The sequence below is a fragment of the Phascolarctos cinereus genome, unplaced genomic scaffold (genome assembly GCF_003287225.1).
Source record: "Phascolarctos cinereus isolate Bilbo 61053 unplaced genomic scaffold, phaCin_HiC Scaffold_1;HRSCAF=81, whole genome shotgun sequence".
In the NCBI taxonomy this organism is placed as follows: Eukaryota; Metazoa; Chordata; class Mammalia; order Diprotodontia; family Phascolarctidae; genus Phascolarctos; species Phascolarctos cinereus.
The window spans coordinates 176,576,669-176,604,298 of record NW_027555514.1 but is presented as its reverse complement, the minus strand read 5'-3'; the positions used below and the strand labels follow the sequence as shown (position 1 = coordinate 176,604,298).

Here is a 27,630-nt window from a genome sequence, read left to right as displayed (position 1 = left end):
GCACTACAAAATGCTCCTAGAGATTGTTAGGAAGGAAACATTTTGAGTCCCTATAATGTGCTAGATACTGTACTAAGTACTTTAATATGACAATAATATTGAATAGATAATGATATCTAATCATGTTTGCATATATGATATAATGCTACCTATTTTGAATACTTCATAATATAAATATATGCATATTTTTCTTTCATATAATTTGATAATCTTTGTCAGATGAGAAAGCTGTTATCCAAAGAGGGGATTTGAGTTATCCAGGTTGCTATAGCCAATTAGCAACAAAATGGAAACCTTAAACCTAAATCCATCAGTACATCACTCTCTTTGGGGAAAATGATGTCTCTTCAAAAATCCTTAACTAGTTCCATTGCTTTTCCTTGTTAAATTACATTTGATGACTGTGATAAGTCCCAATATTTTTCTAAGTGTAGATGTAAATATATATTTTAGAATGTTGTGATATATTTGTCATCTGTTTTCATATGTTTAGCATATAATTTCTCTTATCCTTCCCTTATCTCTGATAAATGTCTACATTTTGACTACAGAAATGACCCAGGGACAGACTTCCAAAATATACCATTTTATTTCTGCAACTCAGACTGTAATTGTGATGCCAATGTGTGGGATCCTGTGTGTGGGGATGATGGACTCTCTTACATATCACCTTGTTTAGCTGGATGTAAATTTTCAGTAGGTCATGGAAAGGACATGGTATGTATGGTGATGATTGTTCTTTCTTCTGCATAGCCAAGTATGTACCCTCCCCTTCCTTTTTCAGTAATTACCCTGTAATCAAATAAATTCTGTCTTAGTTCCATGAAAAGGTATTTCAATCTATTCCAATATGGTCCTACTTAAATTTGCTGTAACTTTCTAAAGCAAAATATAAATAATATAAATAGCTTATATGTGTTGTGGCCCATTAATAGAATGTAAACTACTTGGGTTCTGAAATAGTTTCCCATTTTTATCCTCAGCTCTACTATAGTGTTTGTTACATTATAATTGTTCAATGTGTAATTTTTTTTATCAATTTTATCTATATAAGTTTATACAAAATATAAAGAATATAAATATAAAGGATTTTGAGAAAGTAGGTTATGAAACATCCATAAGTATAAAATCTCTCTCATTTGCATAGTCATAATCACAGACTCATATATATTTGTATATATGATACTATGTGTATATGTAGGTATATCTATATGTATCTATGAACTTACACAAGTGCTTACTAAATCTTGATCCACAATCACAACTACTTGAACAACGAATACAGAATAGTGAGTTAATGTTCTTACATAGCAGTAAGTGAAAATGGATGTCTAAGGGATGAATAAGTGTGTGATTAAGTTTTAGCAAGTTTGGAGTATAGTACGTTATTTTAAAATGATCAGCTAGTTGTTCTTCCTTTTGCATTTAGATATCCTATATTGATCTTTTGTTTTTTTTTAATATAATAAACACAAAAGCAATAGTTGTGAATATTTTTTCCAAATATTTTTCACTGATAGATAAGACCATAAAGAACATAGAAAGGGTACTAGGAGACCAATTTATCATTCACCTAAGTCACAGTAGTAGTAGTAAGAGCACTAAATTTGAGTCAGGAGTCGAAAAGTTTATTTCAGCTACTTATTTTTTCTGTAATCCTGATCAATTCACTTTGGATTTCATTTTCTTCATCTATGAAATAAGAAGTTTATATTAAATTATCACCAAACTCTAAAACTGCAATCAAATGAAAGACAAATAAAAGATATTTAAAATCTCTAGTATTGTGTTTAGTTGATTGATGCTTTATTCTTTAAATACAAGGACTTTTTGCATTCTGTATTGTGCTCAATAAATTTCATTTTGTAATAATTCAAAAATTATTTTTAGGTGTTTCATAACTGCAGCTGTGTTGAAGTTAACAATCCCCAGTCCAGAAATACCTCAGCTCATTTGGGTGAATGTTCAAGGACAGATGATTGTTCAAGAAAGTTTATTTATTATGTGATAGTATAATCTTTTGCTTATTTTTTTTATGGAATAGGACTTACCTCTGGAACTATGCTGAGTTTTAGGTAAGTCTATGAAAATCATTGTATATGAGTCACCAAATAATTCTGTCTTTCAATAAGAATCAAACAGATAAAACGCTTACATTGATCTTCTTTATTTTCATAAAAATGAGGAAATACTGAATTGGCAAGATTAAGTTATTTCCAAGAGTTATATGTGGGTTTTCTTTTCTATACACAAAACTACTTTTTTTGCTTTCTGTTTTTTTTTAAAATGATTTCTTTTCATTACAGTAAATATCTAAACTCTGATGCCAACTTCAGCTGATGTAATCTCTTGTTTAAAAAAAAGTGCTGATATCTTTATTATTTTATCTCCATGAGATATCATGACATTCCCTTTTAAAGAAGCACAACTGACAAAAGACATAAAGTACCCAGAAGCTTCAGGCATTTACATTATAAATATCTCAGGAAGAAAATAGTAACATACTGAAGAGGTAGAATTCCAAATAACATCACTAAGGATAAAATTGAGCACATCCTACCAGAAAGGAAAGGGCTGGTTGCTGATTTGGGAGTTTCTTCAAAATCAGCTTATCTAGGAATGGGGAAAAAAGAAAATCAGACAGACTTTATATAACTTATCTTCAAATATGTGAAAGCTTATAAAATTTAAAATAAACTAGACTTCTTATATCTCAGAATGCAGAGCTAGAAGCAATAGGTACAAGTGGCACACATGCAGATTTAAGGTTGATGTAAAAAAAATCCGTTTAAAAGTGGATTTTTAGAGTCAGCTAGGTGGCATAGTGAACAGAGTGCTGGGCCTGGAACCAAGAAGACTCATCTCCTTGAGTTTGAATCTAGCTTCAAACACTTACTATTTGTGTGACCCTGGGCAAGTCACTTAACCCTGTTTGCCTCACAAATCACTCCAACATTCTTCCAAGAAAACTTCAAATGCGGTCACAAAGAATAAGACATGACTGGAATGACTGAACAAATAAGAACAAAAGTAGATTTGGTGGATCCTGGAGACTGGAATATTCTCTTTCTCTAGATGACCACGTATTGAGTATATTATAGGAGGAAAATTTATCTAGATAGAAGAAGATTTTTGTGATACTTTCCAATTCTTAGTGATTCTGTCTATATAAAATCATTGTTGATAGCTTTTGATGAAGATAAAAAATAATACCAACTTAAATCAGAGAACTGATAACTTAGCAAACATTTATTAAGCATTTGTTATATGCCAGAAGTTACAAAACTCTGAAGATAAAAGGAATAGGAAAAAATAATCTCTACCCTCACGGAGCTCACATTCTAATGGGAGAGACAACATGTGTGTGTGTGTGTGTGTGTGTGTGTGTGTGTGTGTGTGTGTGTAATCAATGGAAAACAGCACTAGACAAGATGACACTAGAAGCTGGAGGCACCATTAAAGACTCCCTTGGAAAAGATGGCAGGTGAGCTAAGTCTTGAAGGAAAGTAGAGATTTTACAAATATAAAGTGGAAGGGAGACCATTCTATGCATGGAGAACAGCAACTGCAAGGCCTCAATATAGAATATGATATGTTTTGGGAGAGGAGCAGCAAATAGTCTACTGTACCTTAATCATAGAGGGCATAAAGGGAAGCAAAATTCAGAAGGACTGAAAAATGTTAAGGGAGCAGTTTATAAGAGATGCAAATGCTAAACAAAGAAGAAATCATCCTGGAAATAATGGAGAGATCAGAATGTAGGAGTAGGAGGTTGGGAGGGAGAGGAGGTTAACATAATTAGACTTAAATTTTAGGAAAATAAATTTAGTTGATTAGCGAGGGATGAATTTAGTGGGGAGAGACTAGAGACAGAAGGTAAGTTAGAATAATATTTTAGTAATCCAGTTCAAGACCTGTGATAATTCAGGGTAGGCCTGTATTAGGAAGTAGTTATGTGAATAGAGAGAAAGGGATGTATGTGAGAGATATAGTAGGAGAGAAAATATGAGATTTGGCAAATGATTGGATATGTGGGTTAACTGTGAGAACTCAGGATGACAATAAGGTTCAGCCCTTGGATGACGCAAAGTATAGTGGGCTGACAATAGAAATAAGACAGTTCAGAAGAGAAGAAAGTTTGGGAATAAAGAAAATGGCTTCTTCTTGATAACCCTAAGGTGATCCAGTTTTAAATATCTCCAAGGCAGTCAGTGCTGCAGAACTGGAGTTCAAGAGAGATACTAGGTCTTAATAAATTGATTCTAGAATAATCTGCATAGAGATGAAAATTAAAGCCCTAGGATCTGAAAAGAAACAAGTGATCAAAAGTCTTAGGGATATCCAGTTAATTCTTGTAAAGTGAATGAAAATTCAGCAAAATAGAGAGAGGAGGCAGAAAAGCAGAAAGAGATAGGGGAGGAAGAAAGAGAAGGACAGGGGGAAAAAAGCATAGGCAGAGGGACAGGGACAAGGAAAGGAATAGTAGAATCACAAATAACTGAAGAGGAGAAGTTGGGTATTAACATTGTCAAATGTTGCAAAGAAGTCAACTACAATTATGATCAAGAGGATGACATTAGATTTGCCAATTAAGATATTACTGTTAACTTTAGAGACAGCAGTTCTAGTTGCATGCTAGATTTCATAGAGGTTGGAAAATGGTGAGAGAAGAGTAAGTAGAGGTATTGTTTGTAGACCTCTTTTTTTTCCAAGACATTAGCTGATAAAAGAATGGGAGATAGGGAATGATTGCTAGCAGGCATGTTAAGATATAGTGAGGATCTTTTAAGGATGCAGAAGACTTGGGTCTGTTTGCAGGCAGTAGGAAGTAGCCAATATGTAGGGAGAGTAAGTGATGGTGGGTACAGTCCTCTGGAGACAACAAAAGTTGGTGGAATCAAAGGCACATGTATAGGGAATTGCCTTGGCAAATAGAAGAGCCAGTCCATTATCAAAAACTAGAGTCAAGGAAGAGATAATGGGAAAATATGTCAGAGGAATATGACATGAGGAGGAAAGACAAAGAAAGATCCCTTAGTGAATGCCCTCATTATTTTGATCAAGGTCCCCAGTAGAAGATATAGGAGGAGGGAGTGGTATGCAGGAGTCTACTAGGGAGGAGTAGTAAGATTGTGTTGCTATAGTAATATTCCCATTGAAATTGAATAACGTAAATTTGAAGCAATCCCACTTAACTGTAGCTTTTTTTTTCACTTTCTCAAATTCCATCAAAAGCGTGTTAGCATAGAAGACAAAGATTCTAGCAATTCTGTGTTGGCTTTTGTAAGAAGCCAGAAATTGATTATTGAACACTTTGAAGTCTGTTACCTCCAGAACTCATCTCTTCCGTATGTTTTTGGTCTGGCCTAAATATCATCCAAGATTATATTTTCCTAAATATTTTGATGCATTTCTCACTTAGTACATTGGGTACTGTAATACAGTAAAAAATACTGTGGTCCCACTATTGTTGCTGATAATAATAGATCATCATAGAAATGCCAGTATGTATACTCATCTACTTGTTTCAGCTACAAATAATATCTGGATTATTTTGCTCAGCTGTATCTCATGCTATTCTCCCATTCATTTTCCACTATGCTCTTTTCACTGTTAATTTTTTTAGAGGTGTCATGCCCAATAATCTGTTGTACTCCAAAACAATGCTGCCTTTGTCTCTCTGCTACACAAACAGAACAACATTTTCTTTTGACTGAGGAAATTTCTAGGTTATTTTGACTTCCTCAATTGTCGAAACTGGTTTACAACAACACAGTATCTCTAAGAAATTGTGAAAGAAGCTACCCATACAATCTGCATGACTGATAATAATATAGCCTGTATTTAAATACTTCATTATTTACAGGGGATACTCTTTACATTTTAATTCACTTGCAATTATTGGAAATTGCTTTAAATTGAGATAAATTCCTCCTCACTATAACTTCTATTTAATGCTTTGCCCTTGGTAATGACATAGAATAACTCTAATCTTTATCTACATGAGAGCTCTTATTTGTACTTTCTCTTGTTAAATATACCCAATTCATTTTCTGGTGACAAGCATATCAGTAATTAGGCAATTTATTATAACACTTGGTCCATACTCCAAAATGTTCCAGCTTATTAATATTCACTAGCTTCATCACCCTATATATTAATATCACTTTCAATTGCCTCTAAAAGTAGACATTTTAATCCTTGTGGAAGGTTTAATGAATTTTGAGTTATTGCTTACATATGCCAATGGAAATTAGGTCATTTAAAAGCATTACTTTGTTAGAAGATATACCAGTATTGCAAATATGCAAAGTGTACTGAAAATTGTGTTTGTTATATACTGTGATAATCTGGAGATGCTTACTGTTCTTTGTCTATATTTCAGGAATGTTGATCCTCAACTGAAATCACTTGCAATTGGTCTTTTCACACTGAGTTTACGAACAGTAGGTATGGTTTTTATTGAAAATTCAAAAATGTATTTATGAAATTAAATGCAACAAAAATGTATTAAATGTGAGAAATTGCTTTAGGGATTAGAGATACTAGGACTTGATATGTCTTGCCTTTAAAGAGTATACCAACTAATAAGGGGAGGGGAACAGATATACATAAGCAGAATGTAAAACAGAATGACATTGGGGCAATGGATGGATTGTGTCCTAGGAAAATCTAAGTGTCAAGTTCCCTTTTTGACTGAGGAAATCAATAAGGCCTACATGAAGCTTCTGAGCTTGGCATTGAGGAATGATTTCAATAACCTAACAAGGAGAGATTGAATCCTAAACAGTTGTGGGAGAGTGCAGGCAAAATCAGAGGATAGACAATGGTTAATTTTTGCTAAAACAACAACAAAAAAAGCTTTCAAAGAAAGGTAATGTAAACAAGGATGTAAAGTTTAATTGAAGTAAAGTTATGGAAGGCCCTAACATTTAGGCTGAGGACTAGTCCTTTTCCTTAGAAATATCCATTGAATTTTATTTTTTCAGCAGGAGAGTCACATGGTCAGACCTATACATTAGGAAGTTTATTTTTCAACTATGTGAAGGATATACTGAGCAATGGACAGATTTGAGGAAGGAAGAACAATTAGGAGGTTATTATGGTAGCCCAGGTATGAGACAATGAATTTCTAAACTTGGATAGTTGCTGAGAGTGAAGATTAAAAACATGAGTATGACAAATGTGGAGACAAAACCAATAAGCCTTGATACTTGACAGAGATGATAGAAAAGAAAACTTCAACAATGAAAGGCCTTTCAAATGAGATGACTGGGGATGACTGTAACATCAAATGAATCAGTGAAATTGTGAAAAGGGAGAAGAATTAAACAATTTCAAAATGTCAGACCTGACACGGAGCTTAGAGATCATTTAGATCAGCATCTCTTATAACTTTAAAAATAATTTTCTTCTGATGCTTTCTTACATTTCCCAAAGACTCTTCAATGCTCAAAAAAAAAAAACCTCTCTCATACCAAACAAAGATAACCAAAGCAAAGTTATACATTGGCCATGGAATTTCAAATTTGGAAGAATAATCAATGCTCCTTTAGCCTAAATAATTCCCAAAGGAAAAACAATCTCATCAACATATAATTAAAAATTGATTATCTAATCAAAGATATCCAATGAAGCTGAGAAACAATTATTGGCACCCGTTTCACTTTTGGAAAACTCTTGTTGTTACCTAACACAGAGTTGTAGACTGTCCATTGGGTATGATGCATATTAAAATGTAATTGGGAAATCAATTAGCAAAATCAGTATAAAATGTAATATAGATGATGTTAATTTGTGATTACATGATAATATCATATATTACATAATTATAATATGCTATATAATGTTAAATATTATATAATTTATAATTACATGTCAATATGCTAGTTGTAGGATTCCTTTTCTATTTTAGTTTGACACTACTAATCTAGTATTCCTTTGCATCAAGCCTCAAATTGCATCTTTGCAATTTGCTCTCAGTTCTTCCCTCAACAGCAAAATAAAAAGATAGTTATCATACCCCTCCCACCAAATCCCTGGCTTTTCTTCTCCACACTAAACATTCCCAAGTTCTCAATTCATGCCAGGTCACTGAGTTGATCAGAATTCTGAGGATCTTTCAAGGTTTTCTTTTTCCTTTATATTGCTTTTGCAATTTTTTAATGAATTGTTCTTCTGGTTCTGCTTTACTTGCTCTGCATCAGTTCACATATATCTACCTAACATTCCCTGAATTTCATGATTTCTTGTACCACAATTATCTTCCATTAGATTCATATGCCACAACCATAGAGTTTTCCCAGATAAGGAAATTCCCTCTACCACTGAAAGTTAGCCCTTCTCTATAGATTATATTCCTAGGACATTCCCAAGATCACTGAGGAGTTGAAATATTTGTCAAGGATTATACAGTCAGTTTGTATCAGAGGTAGGACTTGAACCCAAGTCTTCCTACTTCCAAAACAACTATATATATATATATCTACCATAGAATTGCTACCTCCCTTGTTAAAATTAATAGCTATAAGTTCTTTTGATTTTCATAAAATTCTAGTCAGTTTCTAAATTTAAAAAATATATATACATTTACATAATTTCTTACATTATTAATAGTATCCTGTGGAAACTTGCTATCTATGCCTAATGCAACTGGCACTGTGCTAGCCATTAAGGAAACAAAGACAAAGATAAAACACTCCACGACCTCAAGATGCTTTTGTTCTATAGGAGGAGATAACATGTATAATATATGCACGTGAATTATAAGCATAATAAGTGAATGTATGTATAACTGAGTATCTATACAGTTTCAACAAATATTAGTCAGAAGAAAGCTAACTATTCCCTCTTCAGTGACTATGATTTTGGAATATAAGCATAATATATGGCATAATGTAGGGAGATGTGTCCTTACTTGCTACTTCCTTTCACACAGTGTGATTTCTTCTCTAGTCACCACCATTCAACTTCCACCACAGTTAGAACAGATTGGGTTTTTTCCATAAAATTTCATCTAGCTGGCATTCAAACTAATTAAAAAGAAATTATAAATGCAAATATAAAGAACAGAGATTAGCTTTGGATGGGAACTCAGGCTCCTTGAGAGGAACAGAGGAGAGAATGGGAAAGCATCACCATCATATTAGACAAATTTGATTAGCCAATCTCTGTTACCTCTATTCTTAATGATGTTCACATCACTTAGAGCTGATCGAACATAAAAGAAGCAGTGAATGGGCTCTCAACTCTATCACATCTTGCACCAGCTGCCAAAGTCTTCTTCCAACTCCTATGTCCTTGGCACGTTGCCAATTTCACTTAATGCCCCTTTTAGGCTTTTCCAGAGTGAGGAAAAACATAATGCTGTCTTTTTAAGATAGGACCTCCCTCTTAAGTCCATGGATCTTCACAGACTATAGAATCACATTTTTCCAGAACAACTATATTCCTTGGAATTCATTGTTCAATTTCAGAGAGGTATAAAATTACATATACAAAATATATGAGTGGGTAGAGGCAAGATGGTGGGGTAGAGGAAGCAGCCAACTTATCCAAACAAACAAACAGCTTTAAAAGTGAATTCTATCCAATATTTGAGGAACAATAAATCCCCACATGGTATAAACTGTTTGAAAAAAATAGGTAAAGAAGCAGCCTTATAAAATTTCTTTTCTGAAATGAATATGATTTTGATCCATAAGGCAAAAATAAGAGAAACAGAAAAAGAAAATTGTAGATCAATTTTTCCTAATGGATATTAATGCAAATGTTTTAAATAAAATACCAGAAAAGAGACTGCAGCAACATATTGTGAAGATAATACACTATGATAAGTGAAACTTAAACTAGGAGTGCAGGACTGGTTCAAAATGAAGACAATTAAAATTATAATTGACCATATATATAAAAAACTATTATATCCCTATATGCAGTAAAAATAAACTTTTGAAAAAATACAATTATTATAATTAAAAAACACTAGAGGTATCAAAGAGCTTGGAATATGATATTCCAGAGGTCAAAGGAGCTAGGATTAAAACCAAGAATCACCTACCCAGCAAAACTGAGTATAATCCTTCAGGGGGAAAATGGACATTCAATGAAATAGAGCACTTTCAAGCATTCTTGATGAAAAGACCAGAGCTGAAGAGAAAATTTGACTTTCAAATACAAAACTCAAGAGAATCATGAAAAGGTAAACAGGAAAGAGAAATTATAAGGGACTTACTAAAGTTGAACTGTTTACATTCCTACATAGAGAGATAATATTTATAACTCATGAGACCTTTCTCAGTATTAGGGTAGTTGAAGGGAAAAAAATATATACACATACACATACACACACACACACACAGAGGACACAGTGTGAGTTGGATATGAAGGGATGATATCTAAAAAATAGTAAAATTAAGGGGTGAGAGAGGATTTTGTTGGGAGAAGGAGAGAGAGATAGAATGGGGTAAATTATCTTGTGTAAAAGAGGCAAGAAAAAACTTTTACAGTGGAGGAGAAGAGGGGGGGAAGTGAAAGGAAATGAGTGAATCTTACTGCCATTTGTGTATAAAAATCTATTTTACCTTACAGGAAGATGGTGGAAAGGGGATAAGACATGGGGGGGGGAATAATAGAAGGTAGGGTAGATGGGGGGTGGATAATCAGAAGCAAATACTTTTGAGGAGGGACAGGGTCAAAGAAGAGAATAGAATAGATGGGGGTGGGTTAGGATGAAGGGAAATATAGTTAGTTTTTCACAACATGACTATTATGGAAATGTTTTGCATGACTACACATGTACAACCTATATCAAATTTCTTGTCTTATCAATGAGAATGGGTAGGGAGGGAGGGAGGGACAGAATTTGGAACTCAAAGTTTTAAAAACAAATGTTAAAAATTTTTTCTACATGCAACTGGGAAATAAGATATACAAGCAATGGGGAATACAAATCTATTCTGCCCTACAGGAAAATAGAAGGGGAAGGTTATAAGTGAAGGGGGGAGTGATAGAAGGCAGGGGGAAGGGGTATTCAGAATGCATGCATGCCATCTTGGAGTAGGGGGACTGGAGAGATGGGGAGAAAATTTGGAGCTCAAAATCTTGTGGAAGTGAATGTTGAAAACTAAAAATTACTAAAAAATAAAAAATACTAGAAATCACAGGAATAAACTGAAACACTATTAAAATTACAAGTAATATCTATCTAAAACCAAGAGCAAGGATTATCTGTAATGGATATAAACTAGAAGCCTTCCAAAAAAGATCAGGAGTGAAGCAAGTATGTCCATTATCACCACTATTATTTAATATTGTACCAGAAATGTTACCTATAGAAATAATATAAGAAAATTATATTGGAAGTATGAAAATATATAATAAAGAATCAAAACTATATTACTTTGATGATGCTACAGTGATACACTAAGAGAATGGTAGAAAATCAACTCAAAACCCACTTAAAACAATTAATAAATTTAGCCAAGTAACAGGATATAAAATGGAACCTCATAAATCATTCACATTTTTTGCATATTACCAAGAAAAATAGCATGAAGAGACCGAAAGAGAAATTTTTTTTAAATAAATGCAAATATTATACAAAAAAAAAACTTGGGAGATTACTTGCCAAGACAAACCTAGGATTATATAATACAATTGCCAAACAATTTTTACACAAATGAAGACAGACCTAAACACTTGGAGAAATATCAATTGCTCAGGGGTATAATGAGTCAATATAATTAAAATGACAATTCTACCTGAATTATTTTACTTATTCAGTGCCATACCAATCAAACTACCATAGAATGATTTCATAGAGCTAGGGAAAAAATCATAACAATTCCTTTGGAAGAACAAGAGCTCAAGAATCCAATGGAATTGATGGGGGGGGAGTGAAGAAAAATGGCTGAGATTTCAAAGCATATTTCAAAGCTGTAATCATGAAAAGAATTATGTACTGGTGAATAAATAGAGTCATCAATCAATGGAATAGTTTTAGGTAAACAATAAACAGTAGTAAATTCCCATAGTAAATTCATAAATCCAAAAATCCAGACTTTGGAAGTAAGAATACACAACTTGTCAATAATTGCTGAGAAAAACTGGAAAGCAGTTTGGTAAAAAACTAACATAGACCAACTTCTCATACCATATACCAACATAAGGTCAAAATGGATAAATAATTTTAACACAAAGTGAGATCATCTTAAGCATATTAGGAAAGCATGGAAACTTTTACCTGTCAGAGCTATGGATAAGGGAAGAGTATATGGCCAAAGAAGATAGAGAGTATCATGGGAGGTAAAATGATTAATTTCGAATTCATGAAACTTAAAAGGTTTTTGGAGAAACAAAACCAATGCAAACATTAGAAGGAAAGCAGGAACTGGGAAAATTTACAACAAGTGTCTCTGCTAAAGGCCTCATTTCTCAGATATGTAGGGAACTGACACAAAATCATAAAAATAAGAGTTATTTCCCAATTGACAAATGATCAAATGATGTGAACAAGTAATTTTCAGAAGAATAAATCAAATCTATTAATAGTCATGTGAAAAATGCTCTAAATCAGTATTGATTCGAGAAGTGAAAATTAAAACAACTCTGAATTTGAAAACCTCACATCTATCAGATCGTCTAACAAAAAAAAATAAAAATTATCAATGCTGGAGGGGATGTGGAAAATAGGTACACTAAGTAACTGTTGATGGAGCTGTGAACTAGTCCAACCATTCTAGAGAACAATTTGGAAAAATGCCCAAAGATTTATAAAACTGTGTATGTTACTTGACTCCACAGGACCCCTACTAGATCTGTAACTCAAAGAAATCAAAGAAAAAAGAAAAGGACACATATGTACAAAAAATACTTAAGTAGCTTTTTTCTTGGTGGCAAAGAATTGGAAATTGAGTGGATGCCTATCAAATAAGGAATGACTGAACAAGTTGTAGTAAATAACTGCAATGAAATACTAAGTGTTTTAAGAAATTATGATGGGAATGGTTTCATAAAAATCTTGTAAGACCTGTATGAACTGATTGAAAGTGAATGAGCACAATCAGAAGAACATTGTATGTACTGTGAAAGACTTAACTACTCTGAGCAATTAAGAGATTGATCTAAGTCAATTCCAAAGATCCATGATGAAACATGAACTCCAAGTGCAGATTGAAATATATTTTTAAAATTTATTTTTCTTGCCTTTTTGTGTGTTTGCTTTTTCAACATGGCTAATATGGAAATATGTTTTGCATTACTTGATATGTATATTGATATTTTATTGCTTGTCTTTTCAATGGGTAGATGTGTGGAGGGAGGGAAGGAGGGATAGGATTTGGAAATCTAAATTCTTTAAATGAATATTAAAATAAATAGATGTACATAGGTAAAATAAAAGGGGAAAAACAAAAAAAAAACACAATGTCATTTCAAAGGATAGAACACTGGCTACTAGGAGGATCAAGAAAGTTTTATATGAGAAATCATATATAAGCTGAAGTTTGAAAGAATATAGGGATTCTAAGAGATAGAGGTGAAGAGAGAATGCCTTCCAGGCATGGGGAAAACCTACTTAAAGGCAAGAAATTAGTAAAAATATGTTATGTAGGTAATAGATAGAAGGTGAATTTGGTTGAATCATAGAGTGACTGAGTAATATGTAATATAACAGTTATGAGGTCCTGAACTAAGGTTGTCACTCTATGAGTGGAGAAGAGGAAATGGAATGCAAGAGATGCTGTGGAGGCAGAACAGACAAAATTTGGCAACAGCTCGACTATATACCATTAAGGAAAATGAGAAATCAAAGATGACTCTGAGGTTGCAAATCTCACTGACTGGAAGGACAAAGTTCAGATATTGAGGAACTTGAGAAAATGTTAATGAGTTCTGTTTTGAACACATTTAGTTAGAAATACCTACAGGAGGGCAGCTAGGTGGCACAGTGGATAGAGCACTGGCACTGAAGTCAGGAGTACCTGAGTTCAAATGCCACCTCAGACCAAACACTTGACACTTAACTAGCTGTGTGACCCTGGACAAGTCACTTAACTCCAATTGGCTAAACAAAAATAAAGAAAAAAAATAAATACCTACAGGATACTCTCATCAAAGTGTACAAAAGGCAATGATTTATAACTGGCACTCAGGAGAAAACCTAAGGCAAGATATATATATCTTGAGATTTATTTGCTTAAGGATGATGATTAACCCTATAGGAACTGTTGAAGAGAAACCCAGAACAGAGCTTTGGGATACACCCAAGGAAAGGAGATTGATAAATGGTCAGATAGGGAGAAAACAAACCAAAGAGTAATGTCATAAAAACCCTGAGAGGACAAAGTATCCAGCAGAATAAGATATTCAACATTATCAAATAGTGCAGAAATGGCATGAATGATAACAACTGATTAAAGATCTTCAGATTTGTAGCATTTATGAGCATTGGAAACATCAAGCAATAAAGTTGGAAGGCATTGCAAAGGATTGAAAAGTGAGTGAGGAGATGAAGTGGAGTAAACAAAGATAACTTTTTTTTCTAATAGTGTGACTCTGATAAGGGAGCAGAGACATAGCCTCTTGGAATTCCCCTGCTTATTACCCCTCTCCACATTCCCAGCTCTGATCTCCAACTTCTTGTTCCAGTGTTTGTAGCTCAGTTTCAAAGTGCAAGTTGGGGGCTGTAGTGTTTAGAATAACTGATAATCTCTCTATACTCTGTCTTAGGCAGACTACATATATTATGCTGTGTTCTATGTATACATTTTAAGAAAGGCATGAATGAATTATAACAAGTCCATGCAGAAGCACCTAGAATTGAGCACCACATTCCAGATATGGTCTTACTAAGGCACAGTATAAGAGGGTTATCAGCCTCACTTGTTGTGAACAAATTTAATGATTAATCTGGGATCTGTGAATGTTTTTCAATATTTTAATAATTATTTTTCAATCTTATTGTTTTCCTTTATAATCCTATGTATTTTATTTCATGTTTTTAAAAGAAACATTATCCTGAAAAGAAATCAATAGGTTTCACTAGGCTGCTAAAGGGATCTATGGCAGAAGAATCCCTGCTTTAGTTTGACATTTGGTTATTTGACATTACAGGAGGAATGTCACCACCTATATATTTTGGAGCAGCGATAGATTCAACATGTCTAAAATGGGCCACTAATAATTGTGGAGATCAAGGAGCTTGTAGAATATATGACCCTGTATCACTGAGGTAAGTTGCTATAAAATGATTTCATAAACTGATTTTTCCCCATCAACTTTCCACATTCCAAAAGAATGCAATTTCATCATCTTTTGATATTGGACATTATAACTAGTTGGTTGTATCTTGTTTTGAAGAACTGATAATGACAAGATTGATTCTAGCTTGCACTGTGCCTGGCAATCATAGATGAAAGGACAAAGATGATAGTAATACAGAGATCCTTTCTCATCTTTATTATTCAAAACTATTTTATCAGCATAGGAACAAAGATGGATGTCTTTTCTTTTTTTATAGGATGTCCTACAAAGGGATAATATATTCCAGCAGAAATAATAACTAAAATTTACATTTACATTGTACTTTATTGCATACATTACACATGTAATATCTTTGCTAATCACTAGAAAGTGAGGCAGCTAGGTGGTGCAGTGAATAGAGAACCAGCCTTGGAGTGAGGAAGACCCGAGTTCAAATCTGACCTTATACAATTGACACTCACTAGCTGTGTGACCCTGGGCAAGTCACTTAACCCCAATTGCCTTGCCCAAAAAAAAATCACTAGAAAGAAACTAGTAGTCAAAATATCTAAATTTTGATCTGTACTCAACCAAAGCTGCTTGAACAAGTGCTTAACCTCTCTATGTCTGTTTCCTCATATATGGAAATGAATATAGCACCTCCTCTATATTCCTCAGGACATTGTAAATCAACTCAATTTAGTTAAGAAAACATATACTTGATATTTTATGTATGCAAGACACTGATGATACAAAGATGAAAAATTATAAATTTTTGCCCTTACAATACTTATAGACCAAGAGGAGGAGGTGAGACAGATGCAAAAATAATTATAATCAAATATTAAAATGAAAAAGTCTATAGAAGTCAAACAGAAGGATATAGAAGTAGGGTTCATTCTAGCTAAGGGGAACAGAATTGGCAGCACAAGGAAGCATAAGTGGGCCTGAGCCAAAAGTAAAGGATTTCAGTGAGTATAGGTTGGAGGCACAGGCATTGGGGGTGTGGACTGAATAAATGATCAGAAATTTCAATGGATTTCTGAGGGTGGAGTCAAAATTGCATAGTAGAGGAAACATTCAGCCAAGCACTCCAAACATTCTTCTCCAAATAATTTCAAAATATTGAATCAAATTAAATTCTAGAAAGTCAGAGCCAACATAAGGTTAAGGTGAGACATTCTTCAGCCCATATGCATGTAACACAAGGGAGGGGACTTAGTGGTGGTGGTATAAGCAGAAGCAGCTTCAGGAGCTGTCAATCCAGAGACAGGCAGAGTTCAAGGGCAGAGAGGAGCACCTTTGGTCATAAGGGAGAAGGGGCCCAGAGGCGCACTATCACTTTCAGTCACAATGGATCAGGACCATGAGGAACAATATCAATTCTAGTTCAAAAGGTGGCAGAGGCCCTGAGAAGCAGTATCAATTGTAATCCCAAGAGATAAAGAGGCCATATAATGGACCAGGAGAGCAGTGACCACACATCTTCTAGGATCGCACCACATTAGAAGCACCAAAAACTTCCAAACCCCTGGAATTACCTCTGAGAACAGCAGGACAAAACAACTGAAATCTTGGGACAATGCCCCTCCCTCTCTTCACACCAGGAACAGAGCCCAACTTTAACATAAAGTTCAAAGTTAAGAAATAGGCCAAAAAGAAGTAGAACCTCACCATAAAAATCTACTATGATGACACAGAAGACCAAGGCCAAAGCTCAGAAGAAGGCAATGATGCCAAAACAGATACAAGCAAAGCTTCAAAGCTATGTGAGTTGGACACAAGTCCTACAAAATTCCTGGAAGAGTTTTTTTTTTTTAAAAAAAGTATTTTAAAAATCAAAGTAGTAGAGAGTCCTTGAGTTTCAGTAGACTTCAACTGTTCTCAACTACTATTAACCTGCTGGTAGGTTTTACATGTTCATAGTGACTGAACTCTTTGGCTCCCTCTTGGTATTGGTTTCTTGCCTGGGTTATTTGACTGTACACATATGTACTGAGTTAAAGGTAAGAACTGCTCTTGGGTTAGAGCCATACAGCATCACTTGCTCTGTACATAGCTAGGATCTCTCTTGCTTTTAACTGCAACCACTCCTCTTCATGGTGGAACTGTGCTCTGGAATTAGGTAATGGATGACAAAACTGCCAGCCAACTTCCTTTTCCCAGCACTGGTTTAAGAGTCCCTTGGGATCTCTTTCTTCTGCAGTGCTTCCAATTCTGGTGATCTACCTATTAAAATCTTTCTCCCATTCCAGAACTCTAGAATGCCCCATCCTGCTACCCCCAAAGCTGCAGCCTCCCCAGCTTCCTCTGTTACTATAGCTACTGTGGCTACCTCTGCTGCTGCCATGCTGTAAACTTGGCCAGTCCCCACCTCAGTGTCCATGGACTATTCCATCTATCTTTCTAAGTTCCTCTGATCTGGAAAAAAAATATTCACTATATCCTTTTCTTGGTTTTTCTGATAAGTATTCAGTCTAGCACATTTTCATATTGTTGTTGAGGCAGTGTGTTAGGTAAGCTAGACAAAGATGCTGACTCTCATTCCAGTATCTTGACTCTGCCTCTCCTTGACTCTTTTCTTAGTCTTCTATGATGGATCATTCTCTCTCCTGCTACCTCAGCATGGGTATCCATAGGCCTCTAATCTCTTTTTACTTTTTACTTTACTTTTACTTTTACAATCATTTTCTACTCTCACAGGTTTCAGATTCATTTCCATGTACATAGTTACCGAAATTATATGTCTAAAACTTTAATGTCTTTTCTATTTTCCAGTTGCACAGCACCATTAAACTCTTGGATCTAGTCCCAGAATTACAGAATGCCTGTGTTAGAAGGTTTCTCAGTTCCTATTTAGTCCAACCCCTAACCTCCAAAAGAACTCCACTATAACACACCTGACAAATACTTGTCATAGCCAAAAATACGTAGAAATTGCCACTGGTTTATGTACCTATAGGGTTGTGAATAACTTATTAAGGGGCAGGGGAAATATTTGATTAGATTTTTTAAAATGATTTCTAATCAACAAAGTACTGAAGCATATCCCATTTGTAATAAATCTCTTTACAAATCTTTATTTTAGTGTTTTTATTTCTTATGCATGGCAAGCTCTAGCTAAAATGTATGTATTTTTATATAAAATATAAGATACTAGAAAGTTTACTAAATGCCAAAGAATATTAGGAGTGAAAAACGTTGGGAACCCTGGCACTGCACTCAGGGGAATGGCCAATATTAATATTTTCCTCTGAGTTTGCCAGGAAATATGTTCTATGTTCTATGCATTAGTGTGGGGGTTACGAGCCCCTGTTTGAAGACTTCCAAAGAAAAGGAAGCTGCTATTTCATGAGGCAGGTTATTTCACTTTTGTATGACTATAAATGTTAAGAAGTTTCTTTTTTCCTAATATCAAACCTAAATTTGCCTCTGAAACTTTCACTGGTTGCTCCTAATCCCTCTTGCTCATGACAGACTTCCAAATTGTGAATACACCTAGCATGTATCTGAGGCTTCCCTTCTCCCGTCTAAATATCTGTTCACTTTGTCCTCAAAAAGTGATCATATGATATGTAACCTCATATAATGTTTCCTGGATATATCATTGGTACCTCAGTCTTAATATGTTTAACAGGTAACTATTTTCCTATGAACCTTTCACACCACCCTCACCCCTATGAACTTCCCTGTTTTCTTAAGAACACCACCATCTTTAAGATCAACCTAGTGTACAAGCTCCCTTTCCCTCGCCTCTCCATCTGCCTATCCAATCAGTTGAACAATTTTTGTGGATTCTTCCTTCAGAATATTTCTCACCTCCCTTGCCGCCCTTCTCAATCTTCAAATCCATTTCATTTTCTCCATTCCTATAATCATTACCCTTATTAAATTCATCATCACCTTTCTCCTATACTTTTTCAATAACTTTCTAATTGTTTCTCCCTTTTGTTTCTTCTCATTCCTCTCCAATTCATCCTTGTCAAACTACCACTGTGGTCTTCTAAGACACAAGTTTGTCAATTATTAACCTGGGTTCTATGTATTTTTAGAACTATTTTAATAAAGGAATTTGAACAGAATTTATTTCCTTTGTAATCTTATGTAACTTCTTTTATATATTAAGAAATATTCTGAGAAGACTGCCATAGTCTTGACCAGATTTCCGAAGGACTCCACGACATAAAAATGGTTAAGAAAGACTACACCAACAGCTAATATAAAGTACAAACTCTTTAGGATTTCATTTAAAGTCCTACAGACTTTTGACTATTCTCTTATATCAAAATCACTTCTCCTGGTTCTTTATATTTGGACAGACCTCCACCATCTGCACTACATCCTTATGCCTCCATCTTAATGAATCCTTGTCTTCCTTCAAGGCTCAGCTCATCTCTTTTCCTGATCCTGGACCCACCCCTTCAAAATTGTTAGTACTTCCTCCCTATTAGAACATCTCAACTTAGCTCATATTTGCAATTAACCACATTTACATTATCCTAAATAGTTTGAAGATCAGTCTTAAGATCACTTGGTAGAAAAAAGTAAGCCTTAGAAAGCCAATTCTCCTTTCTCCATCATACATTAGCTAGCCCCTCTACACAGACCAATAATCTTCTTCTATTTTAAAATATGTTTGGTTCTATCATAGATACAATATATGCCATAGATTCTTTTTTGTGCCCTGAGCAATCATTGACAGCCTCACATAATTGGAATATTTCTATTAGCATACTTGACCCTAACATCACATGATCATGCAACTCTATTGTATTTCTTCTGTTACTGATATTATATGTATAACTTGGACATTTCTTTTTTTTTTCTTTTTTTAAACTTATTTATTTATTTTTAGTTTTCAACATTCACTTCCACAATACCTTGAGTTCCAAATTTTCTTCCAATCTCATCCTTCCCCCACCCCAAAATGGCATGCATCCTGAATACCCTTCCCCTAATCTGCCCTTCCTTCTATCTCTGCCCTCTCTTCTCTTATTCATTTCCCCTTCAGTTTGCCTCTACACAATTTCCCAGTTGCATGTGAAAACAATTTTTTTTACATTTGTTTTTAAAACTTTGGGTTCCAAATTTTCTCCCTTTCTGCTTTCCCACCTACCCTCATTGAGAAGGCAAGCAATTCCATACAGGTTATACATGTGTAGTCATGCAAAACATTTCCATAGTAGTCATGCTGTGGAAAACTAATAATTCCCTTCATCCTATCCCACCTCCCATTCATTCTATTCTCTCTTTTGACCCTGTCCCTCCTTAGAAGTGTTTGCTTCTGATTATGCCTTCCCCAAATCTGTCCTCTCTTCTATAATCCACTGGCTTTCTTTTCCCCTTTGCCCCCTATTTTCCTGTAGGGTAAGATAGATTTCCATACCCAATTAAGCGTGTATGTTATTCCCTCCTTAATCCAAATCCAATGAGAATAAGATTCACTCATTCCCTCTCACCTTCCCCCCACATCCCCTCCACTGTAAAAGCCTTTCTTCTCTGTTTTATGTGAGATAATTAACCCCATTCTACCTCTCCCTTTCTCCTTCTCCCAGTATAATACTCTCTCACCCCTTAATTTTATTCTCCAGATATCACCCATTCATCTTCAACTCACCCTGTGCTCTCTATTTATCTAGATAGACAGAGAGATAGAAGGATAGATATATACATACATATATTTTTTCCCTCCAACTACCTAATACTGACAAAGGTCTCATGAGTTATAAATATCATCTTTTCATGCATGAATGTAAACAGCTCAACCTTAATAAGTCCCTTATGATTTCTCTTTCTTGTTTACCTCTTATTTCTCTTGAGTTTTGCATTTGAAAGTCAAATTTTCTGTTCAGTTCTGGTCTTTTCATCAAGAAGCTTGAAAGTCCCCTATTTCACTGAATATCCATTTTTCCCCCTGAAGGATATACTCAGTTTTGCTGGTAGGTGATTCTTGGTTGTAATCCTATCCTTTGCCCTCTGGAATATATATTCCAAGCCCTGGTCCCTTAATGTAGAAGCTGCTAAATCTTGTGTTATCCTGATTGTGTTTCCACAATACTTGAATTGTTTCTTTCTGGCTGCTTGCAATTTTTCTCCTTGACCTGGGAACTCTGGAATTTGGCTACAATATTCCTAGGAGTTTTCCTTTGGGGATCTCTTTCAGGAGGTGATTGGTGGATTCTTTCAATTTCTATTTTGCCCTCTGGTTCTAAATATCAGGGCAGTTTTCCTTGATAATTTCTTGAAAGATGATGTCTAGGCTCTTTTTTTGATCATGGCTTTCAGATAGTCCAATAATTTTAAATTCTCTCCTGGATCTATTTTCCAGGTCAGTTGTTTTTCCAATGAGATATTTCACATTGTCTTCTATTTTTTCATTCTTTTTTTTGTTTTACAATGTCTTGATTTCTCATAAAGTCACTAGCTTCCAATTGCTCCATTCTAATTTTTAAGGAAGTATTTTCTTCAGTGAGCTTTGGGACTTCCTTTCCCATTTGGCCAATTCTGCTTTTGAAGGCATTCTTCTCTTTGTTGGCTTTTTGAACCTCTTTTGCCATTTGGGTTAGGCTATTTTTAAGGTGTTATTTTCTTCAGTATTTTGTGGGGTCTGCTTTAGCAAGCTGTTAACTTATTTTTCATGATTTTCTTGCAAGACTCTCATTTCTCTTCCCAGTTTTTCCTCTACTATTTTTACTTGCTTCTCAAAATCTTTTTTGAGCTCCTCCATGGCCTGAGACTGATTCATATTTTTCTTAGAGGCTTTGGGTGTAGGAGCTTTGACTTTGTTTTCTTCTACTGATTGTATGTTTCGATCTTCTTTGTTACCAAAGAAAGATTCTATGGTCTGACTTTTTTGCACCTTTGTTTGCTCATAATCCCAGACAATTCCTTGAGTTGTAAAGTCTTTATTAAGACAGGGGTCTGCTTCCAATGTGGAGAATGTGCTGTCTCAAGCTTTGGGGGTTTTGTGTGGCTATTTTTCAAGATACTTCTAGGGACCTGTAAGTTTTCATTTCTTCCAAGGTGGTATGATCAAGGGCAAGGTGTTTACTCCTTTCCTGGCCTTTGCTCTGGTCTATGAGTTACCACAAGCACTCTTTTCTTCCTTGGAACTGGCAGGAGGATTCTCTCTTTACTACCACTACAAGCTCTACCATGCTCCTCTTTGCCCCAGGACAGCAACCCAGAACTGTGACCCAAATCCAAGCACAGGCAAAGCAAGAGAATTCTGCCTCAGCACCAGAAAAAGATCCTTACAATCCCCTTCTGATCAGGCACTTGATTCCCCCTCAGTCTGTGGACTGGAAGCTCTAGAAGCAGCCACCACCCTGGGGCTACAGCCAGGTCTGGAGCTGGGACCAAGATTCTCTCTCACTGCAGTCACAGACTTTTCCTACTGACATTCTAAGTTGTTATTGGTGTTTGTGGGTTGAGGAGTCTGTAAACTGGCACAGCTGCACATGATTCAGTCCTCTGAGGCCTGCTCCAGGTTTGCTGAGACCTGTTTTGCATGTGTACCCTTGCCAAACTGCACTCCTCTCCCTGCCTGGCATGATACACCTTTCTGATCAACCATCCAGGTTTTCTTTTCTGTCTCTTTGTGGGTTCTGTTACTCTAGAATTTGTTTAGAGCCATTTTTTACAGGTATTTGGAGGGGTTTGGGGGAGAGCTCAAGCATGTCACTGCTTTTACTCTCCCATCTTGGCTCTGTGCCCCACTTGAACATTTCTTGACATAATCTAAGTTTACCTCTTTCCGTGTCGTGGAAATAATTTTTATTCAGATGTATCAAACTGAATGTCCTATAGAAATCTCAAACTCAGCAGTCCCAATCTAAATTTATTATATATCTCTCCTCCCACCAAAAAAAAAAAGTAGCCTCTTCTTAGCTTCTCAATAACTGTCTAGGGCACCATCATATTCCCAGTTACCCAGGCTCTGAATGTAATTGTCACCTTCAAACTCTCACTCATTCTAATGCCCTATATCTAATCATTTGTAAAGATTTTCCAATTCTATCTTTGAAATATTTCTTATATGTGTGTCCTTCTTTCCGCTGACCTTGTCATAAAGCTGGTACAGAACTTCATCTCTTCCCACTTGTATTTTTTCAACAAGCTACTGGTTGGTAGCCTCAAGTTGCTCCTTATACCAGTTTATCCTCCACTTAGCTGTTACTTTGCTATTTCTAAAGTATATATCCAAACATATCACCATTCTATTTAATGATGTTCAATGGTAGTCTATTATCTCTAGGAAAAAAATATGAAATACTCTGTCTTTTAAAGCTCTTCATAACCTGGTCCCTTCCTACCCTTTCAGTCTTATACCTTAAGTTCTTATACATATATTATGATCCAGTAACATTGGCCTACTTGTTCCTTGCATAGGACTCTCCATCTCCATCTCCAGCACTGTGTGTTTTCACTGGCTGTCTCTCATGCCTAGAATTGTCTTGCTCCCCATTTCTGCCTTCTTGCTTCCATGGCTGCTTTTAGTCTCAGCTACTACCCCACCTTCTGCAAGAAGGATTCCCTAGCACCTGCCCCTTGATGGTAGGGCTTTCCCTCTAAAATTACCCCAATTTATCTTAGTTAGATATCTGTACATAGTTGTTTGCCTGTTGTCTTCCTCCTTAGACTGTGACCTCCTGCACAGTAGGCAGGGATTGTTTTCCTTTTTTTTTTTTTTGGCATTGTATCTTCAGCACTTAATGAAATACCTGGCATAGTTAAACATGATAAAAATTTGTTGATTTGACTTGATCAGAATTTCATTCTTGAAAATATATAATTTCTCTTCGGCTGACTTTCACAATTGACCCTGGGAATCTGGCTACATTTCTTTGAAATATTTTAATTCCATTCTCTCAAAATTTAAAATGTGTGTTATATGGCCATAGTATGTTCAATCCCCCCCCTTCACAAAGCTCAGAAGAAATGTTTGTTTTTTCTATAGATTCCACTTATTTCCATTTTTTTCTTATTCATCAAAAATAGGCCCAGTTCCTGTTGGTAATTTTTGAAAATTTTCTGAATTAATTTGTAAAACTATGTTTGTTAGTCCAGTTACTATAGTTTGGATTTAAAACTTATATTCTAAAGGGGAAAAAACATGACTTTAATTTTTTAATAATATTAATATATTTTATAATATAATAATATTTACTATAATATTTAATAATATAATATTCTATATGATAACTTTCATTATTTCTATATTCATTGTAAATCTTACAACAGTATATAAATTGTTACATTTCAAAATTTATTATTGCATTTTTTTGTACCTTTTTACAGGAGCAAGTTCTTTAGCCTGATTTTAGGAATGAGAGCACCAACAGTCATCTTATATATCTTTTTAATTATGACTATGAAGAAAAAATATAAAGAAAACAACACTGGGCCTCCTAAAAGTGAAGGAAGAGATGTGGATGAATTGAACCTTAAAGAACCTTTAAACAATGATGAAAAACTGGGACTTTCTGCTAACACAAATAATGAAACACACATTTAAAAAAGCCTATGTGTTACCTGTTCACTATCTTTATCTCCTTCTTTAATGAGATATAGAAGGATCAGAAACCTCAATATAAGCTGTGACTAGATTCAGTTACCATCCTCCTATTGAGCTCAGCGGCATTAATTTCTGTTCCTTTGCTCTGAGAATTCTGATATTTTTGTCTCGTAGAGTATTAATTAATTAAAAATGTTAAACTGATGATGGCACAAATCCTAAATGAAATGGGGGTGTTGGAATATGTCTTGCTGCAGTGTGGCTCTTTGATTATAATGAAGATATTATTGTGCACATATCATGGATCAATTAAAGTAACTTGTGAGATTAATAAATATTTGAAGGTTAGGATTTTCTCTGCTAATTATTTTGTTGAATTAGTCAAATATATAGAAATTCTGGGCATGGCTCAAAAGAGAGAAAAACCTCAGGTAGTATTTAACTCCCTTGAACCAAAAAAAAAATTCTGCTGTTCTCTGACAAAATTAACCCATCTTCCAATGTATGGAATCCAGCCCCTACCATGAGATTGTGTCTTTCTTTCCCTAATGTTGGGATAATACCATTCAGAAATAGGTGCCTACTATGTGCCAGGCATTGATTGAAGCCCTGGGGATAAAAATAAGAAAGGAAAGACAGTCTCTGCCTCAGGTAGCTTATAATGAATGGGGGAAGAAAATACACAAAAGGAGGAGAGTCAGGCAGTGGTTAACTGGTGTGGATACATAATGTTCATGGAATTGAAACCAAGCAGAGAAGTTAATGGATAATGAAGTATTTAGCAGGAAAGTTTTGAGCTTTCTAACAAAGGAAAACTAGAAAAGTGTATTACTTCACACCCCAAACCTCTAATTAGGGAAGCAAGGAAGCTGAGAGGGAAGTAAAGTGCAAAATTCCTGGAAAAGTAGTAAGGCTCTGGGTTACAAATGTCTTTAAATGGCAAACAGAGAAGTTTATATTTGATCTTGAAGGTAGTGCTGCACCAGTGGAGCAGGCAGTTGACACAGTAAGATTTATGTTTTAGAAACATCCCATTGGTAGTTTGAATGAATGTTGGATCAGGATACAGAGAGATGTGTCAGGGAAACAAGTCAAAAGGCTATGACAAGTAGTCCAGGTGAGAAATAATGTGGACCTGATCTAAGCTTGAGGTTATGTGGAGAGAAGAGGGCATCTACAAGTGGGAAAGGGAAAGGGAATAAACATATTTATATAGTACCTACTATATAAATAAACATATTTATATAGTACCTACTATATACCAGGCACTATGCTAGGTACTTTACAAATTTTACATTTGATCCTCACAACTCTGTGAGGTAGGGGCTATTTTATATTCAGCTCACAGCTGAGGAAACTGAGTTAGAAAGAAATAAGTGACTCACCCAGGATCACAAAGTTAGTAAGTTTCTGAGCCCAAATTTGAACCCAGATCTTCTTGAATCCAGGCTCAGCACTCAATCTACTATTCCACCAGCATCCTCTGTGCAAGTGAAAAAGTGAAATATATATGTCAAGTAGTATCATTGGAAATCGCAAAATTTGGCAATGAGATGTATTTGTGAGGTAAATGAGAATGAGAAGCAATAGATGAAATGTTATAAGCATAAGTACCTGAGAAGTTCGAAATATATAAGTACTTGGGGAGAAAAGGTAATAAGTTCTGTTTTAGGCATTTTGGGGGATTGAAATTCTTATGGGATATATTGTGTAAAATGGTCAAGACTTTTCTAAGTGGACATGAGTCAGCAGGATGATGTTGAAATAATTTTTTAAAAAACTAATATCCTGTACTTCAAAATGAGAAGATTCCTTCTAAGAATAAGAATAAAATAATTTTTCTATCTTCTATTCTATTCTGATGATCTGATCACATGTATTTAGTTCTGGGGGGGGAGATGAAGAAGGAGAAAAAGGAAAAGAAGGAGGAGACAAAGAGTGAGGAAGAAGAGAAAGAGGAGGAAGGAGAAAGAGAAAGAAGAGAAGGAAAAAATTTAGGTTTATTCTTTCTGGCTCCTCACCCCAGGCTTAACACAATGAAAAACTTCCTAAAAAGCCAATGGAATGGGTTGTGATATAACTTGGAACAATGCACAAAAATTACTCCACAGTCTACCCTTTCACCCAGCAATATCACTACTAGGCATATACCCCACAGAGATCAACAAAAGAGAAAAAAGGTCCTATATGTCTAAAAGGCTAGGCACCTAGGTGGTATAGTACTAGGCCTAGAGTCAGAAAAACTCTTTCTGAGTTCAAACCCAGCTTTAGACAGTTACTAGCTGTGTGACTCTGGAGAAGTCACTTAGCCATTTAACCCTGTTAGCCTCAGTTTCTTCATCTATAAAATGAGCTGGAGAAGGAAGTGGAAAACTACTCCAGCATCTTTGCCAAGAAAATCCCAAAAGTGGTCACAAGAGTTGGACACAACTGAAAAACAACTTAACAACAAAATATATACAAAAATATGGCACCTAGTTTTATAGTTTTCTCACTCCATCATATACAGCTCCACCCAAGATTTTCTTTCAAGCAACCCAAATAATGACGACAGTCATAAGGGTACTGATTACATTTTCACATGTAAGAGTAAACAATTTGACCTTATTAAGTCCCTTATAATTTATCTTTAATGTTTACCTTATATTTCTCTGGGATCTTATCTGCTCATTTTCCCATTAAGTTCTGCTATTGTTATCACAAATCCTTAAAGTCTTTCAGTTAATGAAATATCCATTTTATTTACATTCAGAATTATACATAACTTTTCTGGGTAATACCCTTGTTCATAATCCCAGATCCTTTGCTCTACAAAAAAATAGTATTCAAAGACCTACAGTCTTTTAATGTATTAGCTGCTTGATTTTGTGTAA

General features: G+C 35.1%; 1 pseudogene across 1 annotated transcript in view; it reads left to right on the top strand.

The window, feature by feature from the left end:
* The window catches only part of LOC110213866 (solute carrier organic anion transporter family member 1B1-like), a 93,433-nt pseudogene extending 68,328 nt beyond the window's left edge, over positions 1-25,105 (top strand). Inside the window, exons 12-16 of the transcript XR_013486977.1 lie at positions 552-717; positions 1,891-2,075; positions 6,386-6,450; positions 15,112-15,229; positions 24,541-25,105. The product of XR_013486977.1 is annotated as a solute carrier organic anion transporter family member 1B1-like (transcript). The remainder of the gene's footprint in view (positions 1-551; positions 718-1,890; positions 2,076-6,385; positions 6,451-15,111; positions 15,230-24,540) is intronic.
* Positions 25,106-27,630: the final 2,525 nt, after the last annotated feature.